General features: G+C 27.9%; 1 long non-coding RNA gene across 2 annotated transcripts; it reads left to right on the top strand.

The window, feature by feature from the left end:
• The first annotated feature begins 9,261 nt into the window (after positions 1–9,261).
• Positions 9,262–10,613, top strand: LOC145092328 (uncharacterized). 2 transcript variants are annotated; one of them, XR_013702488.1, is made up of 2 exons: positions 9,262–10,112; positions 10,321–10,613. It is a non-coding gene; the product is annotated as an uncharacterized LOC145092328 (long non-coding RNA). The 2 variants fall into 2 exon arrangements; XR_013702487.1 differs by having other exon boundaries at positions 10,267–10,613.
• Positions 10,614–10,940: the final 327 nt, after the last annotated feature.

Genomic DNA, 10,940 nt, shown 5'->3' with positions numbered 1-10,940 from the left:
TCAACATTTAATATGTAAGGTGTTTATTAGAAAATGTTTATATATGTAATCTATCCAATACATTAAAGTCTCATTAATTTTAATAATTCAAAAAATTCTCATTTTTCTTAAAAATTCAAACTTTTCAAATCGTTAAAATTTTATATTTAATTTTTTTAAATAAACCCATGTAATACATGAGTTTCACACCTAGTAAGTTAATAATGTAACAAGATAAATGTAAGAAATTTTAATCGATTTTGAAAGTAATAAGGCATCGTTGCATCCTTTTTATATTTATTTTTTAATATAAACTTTAAATTTAAAATATAAAAAAACAACAATCTTTTTTTAATAAAAAGAGAAATAAGGGAGGAGTCAACAATCCAACAAGGATGAGAGACAATCCAACAAGGATGAGATTATAGTGTGTTTTATTTTGATGAGAAAATGAATTTTTTGTTATGAATTATTATTTAGTGAATGACTATTGGATTCTCCATATTCCCCCATTACTCTCCATAATTAGTGAACATTATAGCAAACATTATTATGTGTTTTATGAGTGTAGTTATGCACCACTATAATGAGCATTCATATCATACATCACCTTTCATCTTCTTTGTCTAGTATAAATAGTGAATATTATGTATTGTAAAGTTTGATGATTTCATCACAAGTATTGGAATAAAAGTTCTCTCTACTCTCATGTCTTTCTTTACTCTATAACTTATCTTGTTATTTGATCATATTTTATAACACGTTATCAGCACGACTCTACCATAGAGCTCTAACTCTTTATCGCTCTTATTATTTTCAGGTATGTATTTTTTATAAGTTTACATGTACAATGCTTACAAATTATTTTCTGAAATTTATTAACTAACAATTCTTGAGCATACAAGTCTTTATTTTGATTAGTATTTTCACTATGAAAAAATATGTTATGCCAGAGAAAATTTTCTCTACTTTCCATGCCACTAACATGCTTCTGCAGCAGCAATATCGTAAGAAAGATTTAAAAAGAATATATTATGAATTAATCTCATTTCTTCTTGTGGCTGAATAAAACTATGAACTATTGATGAAAAATCATCAACCAATCCCGACCGGTTCTAGTGCATTCCCTGAAGTGAATGCAATATCATATAATCATAATAGTCATGGGTATAATCGAGGTCGTGGAGGTTATTATCATAAAAAATAACAAGATTACAAGCAACCACCAGAAGTTGGAAAATAGCAAAAATCCACATCCTAATGATAGAATTGGTCAAGGAAAAAAAATTTGAAAATGTTTGTCACTGATGTGGAACGACCATTCATTGGTCTTGTACATGTCGCTTACCAAAGCATTTTGTTGATCTTTATCAAACTTCTCTAAACTCTACAGAAAAATAATATATCAAAACAAATTTTATTCAAAATGATGTTCATGAAGATCAACCTGAAATGACACATTTAGATGTTGCCGATTTTCTTGTCTACCCAGAAGGGACAAGTGGTGATATGGATGGTGATTGATCAGAATAATGTATAGTTTTGTTTCATGACATTTATTATGTTTTTTTGTCATATCCGTTTCATGAGAAATGATGTCGTCACAATCTTCACAAATTAATAAAATATGAATTTATTTCTCTAAGTCGAATGTTTCTTATGTTTTATTTATTTATTGAAAAGAAATATGAATATTCGCAAAAGAAATAAGGAAGATATATTTCTTGCAGACAATATAATAAAATTCTGCTTACTTATCAATTAGAGAAGCAAATGTTAATATAATAACAGGTAATACAAAAATGATTAAAGGCTCCGGAAGAGCAAATATAGTATTACCATAAGTGACAATAATTACAATTGGTGATGCATTATTTTTTATTAAAATCACCAAGAAAATTATTAAGTTTTAAGGATATTCGGTCTAACGGATATCCTATTGAAACAACTAATGATGGTAATAAAAATTATCTCAACATTACAAAAATGATATCGGATAAGAAAAGTTTTTTGGAAAAATTACATGTATTGTCCTCCGGATTGTACTATACAAATATTACAATGATTCATGCTATTGAAAATATTACAATGATTCATGTTATTGAAAATAAAAACGGTATGATATTACCTTCATAGTTTGGCATGACCGGTTGGGCCATCCCGGATCAATTATGGTATATAGAATAAATGAAACTTCAAGTGGTCATTCCTTGAAAAACCAGAAGGTTTTTCAAGATAATGAATTGTGTTGCATGCTCTTAAGGAAAATTAATTTCCAGTCCATCATTGAACAAAGTTGGGTATGAAAGTCTTAGTTTCTTACAAAGAATTCAAGAGGGTATATATGGACTAATTCATCCAACATTATATGGACCATTTAGATATTTTATGGTTTTAATTGATGAGTCAACTAGATGGTCACATGTGTGCTTGTTGTCTAGCTGTAATTTGGTTTTTGCAATATTACTTGCATAAATAATCAGCCTAAGGGCACATTTCCACGATTACCCAATTAAGATAATTCGACTTGAAAATGTTGCAAAATTTCTGTTGCATGCTATTAACGATTATTGCATGTCGATTGGATTGAACATCCTGTTACACATCTTCGTACGCAAAATGGTCTAATTGATTAATTAATCAAACACCTTTAATTAATTGCAAGACCATTACTAATGCATTATAAACTTCCTAATCAACATAAGGGCATGAAATTTTACATGCAACATCACTTATATGCATAATGCCAATTAGTTATCATGAGTTTTCCCCTATTCAACTAGTTTGTGGTCAGGAACCAAATATTTACCATCCAAGGATGTTTGAATGTACAATTTATGTACCCATTTCTCCACCTCACTTCACAAAAATGGGTCCTTGAGAAGAATGAGAATTTATGTTGGTTATGAATCTCCATCTATAGTAAAATATTTAAAATCATCAACTAAAGATTTATTTACAGCTATATTTGATGATTAATATTTTGATGAATCATATTTTCCAACATTAGGGGGAGAAATAAAGAAGCTGGAAAATAAAATTTCTTGAAAGGAATTATCACTTTCAGTTTTAGATCCTCGTTCAAGTCAATGTGAACTTGAAATAAAAAAGATAATTCCTTTACAAAATGTAGCAAATCAATTGCCAGAAGCATTTACTGACCCTAAGTGAGTAACAAAGTCTCATGTACCAGTTATACATAATCCAGTTAGAATTTATATCCTACAAGAAAAAAATACAACTGCAAATGAATCTTAGGCACACCTGAAGCGTGGAAGATCAGTCGGTTCCAAAGATAAAAATCCTCGAAAATGAAATGAAGCAAATACAATTGATGGTCCAAAAGAGAAAACATAATCTCTTGAAAAGATTAATGAAGCTCTAGAAGAGCCCAATGACATTACAAAAGAATATAAGGTACCTGAAAAAAATGAAAATGATGAGATCTCAATAAACTATGTCATGACAGGAATAAGATGGAACCGAAATAAGATAGACGTCGACGATAATTTTTCTTATCATGTTCCACGTGTGATTATAAAGAAAATGAGGATCTTGAACCTAAATCTATTGATAAATGTATGGATAGAAAATATTGGCCAAAATGGAAAGATGAAATAAATAAAGAGCTTAATTGTCTTACCCAATGAAAAGTTTTTGGACCTGTAGTCTATACACCAAACAGAGTAAGAACAGTGGGACACAAATGGGTATTTGTGCGCAAAAGAAACGAGAAAAATGAAGTTGTGAGATATAAAACAATACTTGTTGCACAAGGTTTTACCCAAAGGCCTGAAATTGATTATGAAGAAACGTATTGTCCGGTAGTTGATGCAATTACATTCAATTATTTTATAAGTTTAACAACATATGCAAAACTGGAGATGTGTCTAATGGATGTATTTACTGCTTATTTATATGGTTCACTTGAAAATGATATTTATATGAAAATCCCAGAAGGGTTTAAGGTGCCAAAAGCACAAACTTCTAATTCTCGAGAAGTATATTTGGTAAAATTAAATAAATCTTTGTATAGATTGAAACAATTTGGTCGTATGTGCTTCAATTGTTTTATTACATTTCTGTTGAAAGAGTGCTATAAAAATGATCCATTAAGCCCATGTGTATTCATAAAAAGATCCATATAAGAATTTATTATAATTGATGTTATTGTAGATGATTTGACATAATTGGAACTCCTAGAGAATTGGAAAAGGTCACTTCTTGTTTGAAAGAAACTTTTGAAATGAATGATCTTGGTAAGATGAAATTCTATTTGGGTCTTCAAATTAAGCACACAAACATGGAGTTTTTGTACATTAATATCTAGAAAATGTGCTAAAAGGTTTTATATGAATAACTCACATCCATGAGTAACCCGAAGGTGGTAAGGCACTTAGATGCCAAAAAGGACTAATTTCAGCATCATAAAAAACATGAAAATCTTCCTGTTCTTGAAGAACTATATCTTAGTGCTATTGGTGCACTAATATATCTTACTATTAATACATGACCTGATAAATCTTTTGTCGTAAACTTATTAGCAAGATATAGCTCTTGTCCAACAAGAAGATAATGGAATAGAGTCAAACACACTCTTTGATATCTTCGAGATGCTGGATATTTATCTGATCCACATAAAGCTCGATCCCAAACAGGTTATTTATTCACTTGTAGAGGTAACGTAATTTCTTGTCATTTTGTTAAACAAACTTTAGTTGCTACTTATTCTAACCATGCAGAGATTATAGCAATTTATAAGGCAAGTCATGAATGTATATGGTTAAGAAATTTAACTCAATACATTTGCAAGAATTGTGGTCTAACTTCTAACAGGGATGTTCCAACCATACTATATGAAGATAATACAACTTGTATAGCTCCATTCAAGGAAGGATTTATAAAAGGAGACAGAACCAAGCATATATCACCAAAGTTTTTTTCACTCATGATCTTCAAAAAGAGTGTTGCATCAACATCTAGAAAATTCAATCCAGTAACAATTTTCCTGATTGGCTTACTAAAGCACTTATTACATCGAAATTGAAAAGATGGTACGAAACATTGTTATGCGGTGCTTCAAGAGAATCAAGTGATGTGCTAATCAGGGGGAGTTGGAAACATATTGTACTCTTTTCCTTAGCTATGTTTTTCCCACTGGGTTTTCTTAGCAAGATTTTTAACGAGGCAATTGTTTCCAATATCTATTATTAATCATGTACTCTTTTTCCTTAATAAAGGGTTTTTCCCATGAGGTTTTACCGATTAAGGTTTTAACGAGGCATGATATAATCGTCATTCAAGGGGGAGTGTTATGAATTATTATTTAGTGAATGACTATTGGATTCTCCATATTCCCCCATTACTCTTCATAATTAGTGAACATTATAGCAAACATTATTATGTGTTTTATGAGTGTAGTTATGCACCACTATAATGAGCATTCATATCATACATCACCTTTCATCTTCTTTGTCTAGTATAAATAGTGAATATTATGTATTGTAAAGTTTGATGATTTCATCACAAGTATTGGAATAAAAGTTCTCTCTACTCTCATGTCTTTCCTTACTCTATAACTTATCTTGTTATTTGATCATATTTTATAACATTTTTAGAAATATTAAAACCTCATAAAAATAATTACTTCGAGTTTATTTATGACGATTGCTATTCTATCTACATCTTTTTTTTTTTGAAAATAATGCTATGTATTTCTCAAATTTACATGAAACATTTTAAGAAATACAAGAAATGTTTAAAGTCATTTTGTAAATATTAAATTTTTGGCCGCTGATTCTTCCACTGAGGATTTTGATAAATTCACTGAAACTATAACAGTATTGACAACTATACCCTTGTTCAAATTTATGATGTATTTTCTTGTTTTATGGATCCTAATCATCCGTGAGCCCATTACTTCCGGTTATACCAAAAGACATTCCATAGATAGTTTATACCCATTGTTTTTCTCATTGGTGCTTATTTAAACCATCATATTTTTACTTTTTGACATTTCACCCCTCATTTTAATTCTTATTTTATTTTTCTTCTTTAGTGGTTTTTCTTAATCATCGTCACTTATTTTTTTAAGAGCTTATAAACACACTATGATAAAACTGTTATACAGTAAACTACTTAACAAGAAAAAACAACACACCTTCAAACTCATACATATAAAATTAAATCACAATAAATGTTGTCTATCAAAAATATTCAAACAACACACCTATTGTATATTATTTTGGGATTTTAGTTTAACCACTCTTTTGTTATTATTAATAAATATTCTCACTTGATTAGTTGTTCAAATGTTTGTTATTCGGATTTAACGGAAACCGAACCAATTAAATCGACTCATTTAAAACCGAAAACGATTAAATCAAACCTTTTTTGGTTCGGTTCAGTTAATATATTGGAAGTCAAAAAATCAATCAAACTAAATGGAACAAATTGATAATTGATTAAACCGGCCGAATAACATCCCTAATCATAATCAAGAAAATTAATTTTTTTTATATTCAGAATAAACAAAATCATAGTCGTTAATATTCACAAGAATCTAATCTTTTTAAAAAAAGTCTGTTGATATAAAAAATAACCAAAAAAGAAAAGAATAATAAAATGAGGGGTGAAATGTTAAAATAAAATAAAATATGGTGGTTAAATAAGGAGAATAGATGAAAAGAGCCTAACAAAGTATAAAATATCCATTAAATGTTTTTTGGTGGAATTGGTCGAAGAATAATTAGATACCAAAATAAAAATAATACAAATTTAAATGAGGGCATAGTTGTCATATATTTATGATTTAAATGGATTTATCAAAATGCCCGGTGGAAGAATCAACTCTCTAAATTTGTACTTAAGGGTATGACTATCTTTCGGACGGTTACTTTTAAGAAATTTATTTGATGTTTGTTCTTGATGGTTTAAAAGGACAACTTACTTTTAAAAGATTATACTTAAAAACTATCAAGATATTTCATTATTATAAGTTGTTAAAATTTTCAAATTTAGATGCCTTAGTAAAAAAAATAACTTTAAAATCGGACAAAATCACTATACTAAGTAATATTAAATGACAATATTCATTACAATGATTTTTTAGTACAAGTAATAACAAAAAAACTGATTAAAATGTTGAATCGTAGGATGGATTTGCAATTAGGTTAGCCTGAAATTTTTTATAACTAATAAAGATTAATTTATCAAATAAACCAATACTATATGGTGAACCAATGATGACATTATTATTATTATTATTATTATATATTTTTTGCATAGTAATTTATAACGTAAACAGTTAATAGGTCTTTTTTTTTAATCACAAAAACAATATACATTTATTTTTAAACCAAAAGAATACTTTTAACTAAAACCATGTACTATTAAAAATAATAATAAATTACATTTAGTTTAAACCAAATAACAATTGTCTATTAAAAAAAACTATAAACCGAAAGAAAACGATTTGACGACCATTGAAAGTTGAAACTAAACAAAAGTTTGGATGGAAACTAATCATCCGAATGAAACGAATCGTTGACGCTGCATCGCGCGGGTATTTTATATATATATATATATATATATATATATATATATATATATATATATATATATATATATATATATAATATAATGGCTCAATTTTTGACTTCTTAAACCCTTAACTTCTATAGTTGTCACTTATATTTATTCACTAACTTATTAAATATTGATATAATATCCAGAATGCTAACATAATTACCAACATAACGATTAAGTCTGGATTATATTCCAATAACATGCAAAATACATGTGCACTAGTCTTGTAGGGTGTCAAGCAATTTGGATGGATGTAATCATTGATGAACCTTTTTTTATGTACAATAGGTCAAACAACTATTTACCATGATAATATAGCAATTTCTCTGACCAAAGATCATTTATATCATAGGAAAAGCAAGAACATAAGGAATTAAGTACCATTTTAGAAGGGAATTCTTCACCCTTGGTGAAGTTGACGTAATCTTTTGCAAAACAAGCGACCAAGTTGCATACATATTTAACCATCCATATTTATTAAAGCCTTGGGTGTGGAGATTTTAAGGTTATAAGACATACTTAAGATATACAAAGTATAGTCTATCGGGGAGTGTTAAAATATAAATAGTTAGTATAAGACTTTGAGTTAGTAATCTAACACAAGTATTACTTGTGTTAGTAATTAGTGGTTAGTTAATAATATGGGATGATAACTATTGTTAGGTTTTGTAGTCTATAATATACTTCTAACTTATATATATATATATATATATATATATATATATATATATATATATATATATATATATATATATATATATATATATATATATATATATATATATATATATATATATATATATATATATATATATATATATATAGAGGTTCAGTTTCATTTGAGAGCATTCTAATTTTGTGAGACCATGAGACCAAATCTAAAAATAATTTTAAAATGCAAAATAAATGGAAAAATCCAAAAAAAAAGTTTTAAATATTATTTTCGGAACTTGAATTAACTAAAAAAAATAAAATAAAAAAAAATCCTGTTTTTTTTTTGAAAAATACGTGAAATATTTTAATAGAATATTACACAGATATATATTCTAAAAAATAAATTTAAAATGCAAAATAAATAGAAAAAATCTAATTTTTTTTTTAAATATTATTTTCGGAACTTGAATTAACTAAAAAAATAAAAATAAATAAAAATAAAAGTCCCATTTTTTTAAAAAAATACGTGAAATATTCTAATAGAATATTACACTGTACATATTTTAAAAAATAATTTTAAAATGCAAAATAAATGGAAAAATCCAAAAATTCTTTTTTTAAATATTATTTTCGGAACTTGAATTAACTAAAAAAAATAAAAAATAAAAAAATGCGTCTCACGGTCTCACAAAATTAGGCCGTCTCATATTAACCTAACCATATATATATATATATATATATATATATATATATATATATATATATATATATATATATATATATATATATATATATATATATATATATATATATATATATATATAGGTTCATTTGTTTAAACTAAGTATTGTGTTATTGTATGTATAAATGTGTGTCAATCAAAATTAAATTAAAAATTTAAAATTAAATAAATAAATAAGGATAATTTAATAATTTATTTAGTAATTTATTTAGTAACTTCCAAAAATAATCCCTGTAATCATGGTAAATAAATAAGGACTTTGCTTTCAACAATTGGATCCACTTAAAAGATCAGGGCTTTTCAACCAATGAAGCACCATCAATCGTTTATGCTGATACGCAGCTACTACGCCTCTTTCCTCCCCAATTTCAGACCCACACAGTCGACGGACCAGTGTCGCCGGAGACATGGAAGACATCGAGGATTTGTTGGTAGGCGGTGGCGCTGCTCCACCCGGTTTCCGAATCCCCATTACCGCCGTCGTCGGAATAAATCCAATAAAAAAGAAGAAAAACAATAAACTAGAGCCATCATCTTTGCTTCAAAACTCCTCGACACATCAAGTCCCTGGCACCCAGGTTGGATTTCTCCCTATATTCGTACCCTAGGCAATAATCGTTTCCATTTTCTGCTTCGCGTTTTTTGCTGATTTCACTCTTCTTTTGTTATCTCTCAATCTCATAGACGATTTTTTTTGAAGACATTTGGATGTTCACACAACCAGGTACAATCGGGTGCAGGAATCGTTTAGGGGTGTTGTCGATTGGTGGAAGGCCGAGGTTATCGCCTACTGTTTTATTTTCATTTCCCCTAATTTTTCTCTGTTTATACCCTGCATCTAGATTTTTACATTAGTTTTTTGTAATTTCAGTGTAAAAACTAACAAATGATCGTAAATTCGTTGAATTTGTGTTAGTCGGAGGCTTGATTAACTTGAATTATGTGAGATTTCTTTATTTATAACTTGAATTCTGGGATTTTAGAAGTTATAAGGCGATTGAGAATTCACCTAGATGGGAAAGAAGATGAGACTGATTCAACAGTGTATCTAGATCGACCTAGAGAACCCGATTGCATATATTATTTAAGAACTGGAGCGTGTGGCTATGGTAATAACTGTAGGTTTAATCATCCAACTTACAATGCTCAGGTAAAAAAAACGACTTCTATTTTCAATCATAAATTTCTATTAATTTTAATGAGATATGGATTAAGAGATGGGGTTCGAGATTTCTTATCAAATCTGGATTCATATTTCAATTTATGTTTTTTTTCCTGATTTAACTCTTCATTTATGTGGACAGTGCAAGATCTTGAAAATGTTGAATTCTGAAAAGATATCAACTATGTTTATGTAGATGATTCAATGGATGATATTGGTGAGATTCCAATTCTATTGGAATGGAATAACGAATTCCAATTCTGTTGGAATGGAATGACGAAATTCCAATTCTGTTGGAATCATAGAAGTTGATGCTTGAAGAACGGACCAAATTATTCTTTTAGAATGTATTAGTCGTTGTTAGATTTTGATGTTTTCTTCCCCGTTTTGATTGTATTTTTAATTTTATTCTTTAACAATAAATGTAATTCTTAACAATTGTTACCTGTATTCTATAAGAAATAACGTATTTTTGTTTTTATTCTTCAATTGATTGTTCAAGATTTTGTTATTCTACAAGAAGTTGTTATTCTTCAAGAAGTTTTTAAAGTCATCATCAAGAAATAGGTTCAAGAATAATTCGTAAAATCGGATTTTTAAAATTAATAGAATCTATGATCCCTTAAAAAATGCAATTTTCCTTTATTAAATCTATATTAATTGACTAAAATACCCTTGTAAATAGTTAAGATGATTTTTTCAATTATATTTAATTCAATAATATATATTAATCACTTTCTTAAAATAAGTAAATTTGATTGACCCACATTTATGAATATAATAACACAATAATTACTTTAAACAAAATAACCTAAG

Source organism: Lactuca serriola, chromosome 3 (assembly GCF_051521515.1).
Source record: "Lactuca serriola cultivar US96UC23 chromosome 3, Lser_US96UC23_V15, whole genome shotgun sequence".
In the NCBI taxonomy this organism is placed as follows: domain Eukaryota; kingdom Viridiplantae; phylum Streptophyta; class Magnoliopsida; order Asterales; family Asteraceae; genus Lactuca; species Lactuca serriola.
This window is presented reverse-complemented; position numbering and strand designations above follow the sequence as displayed.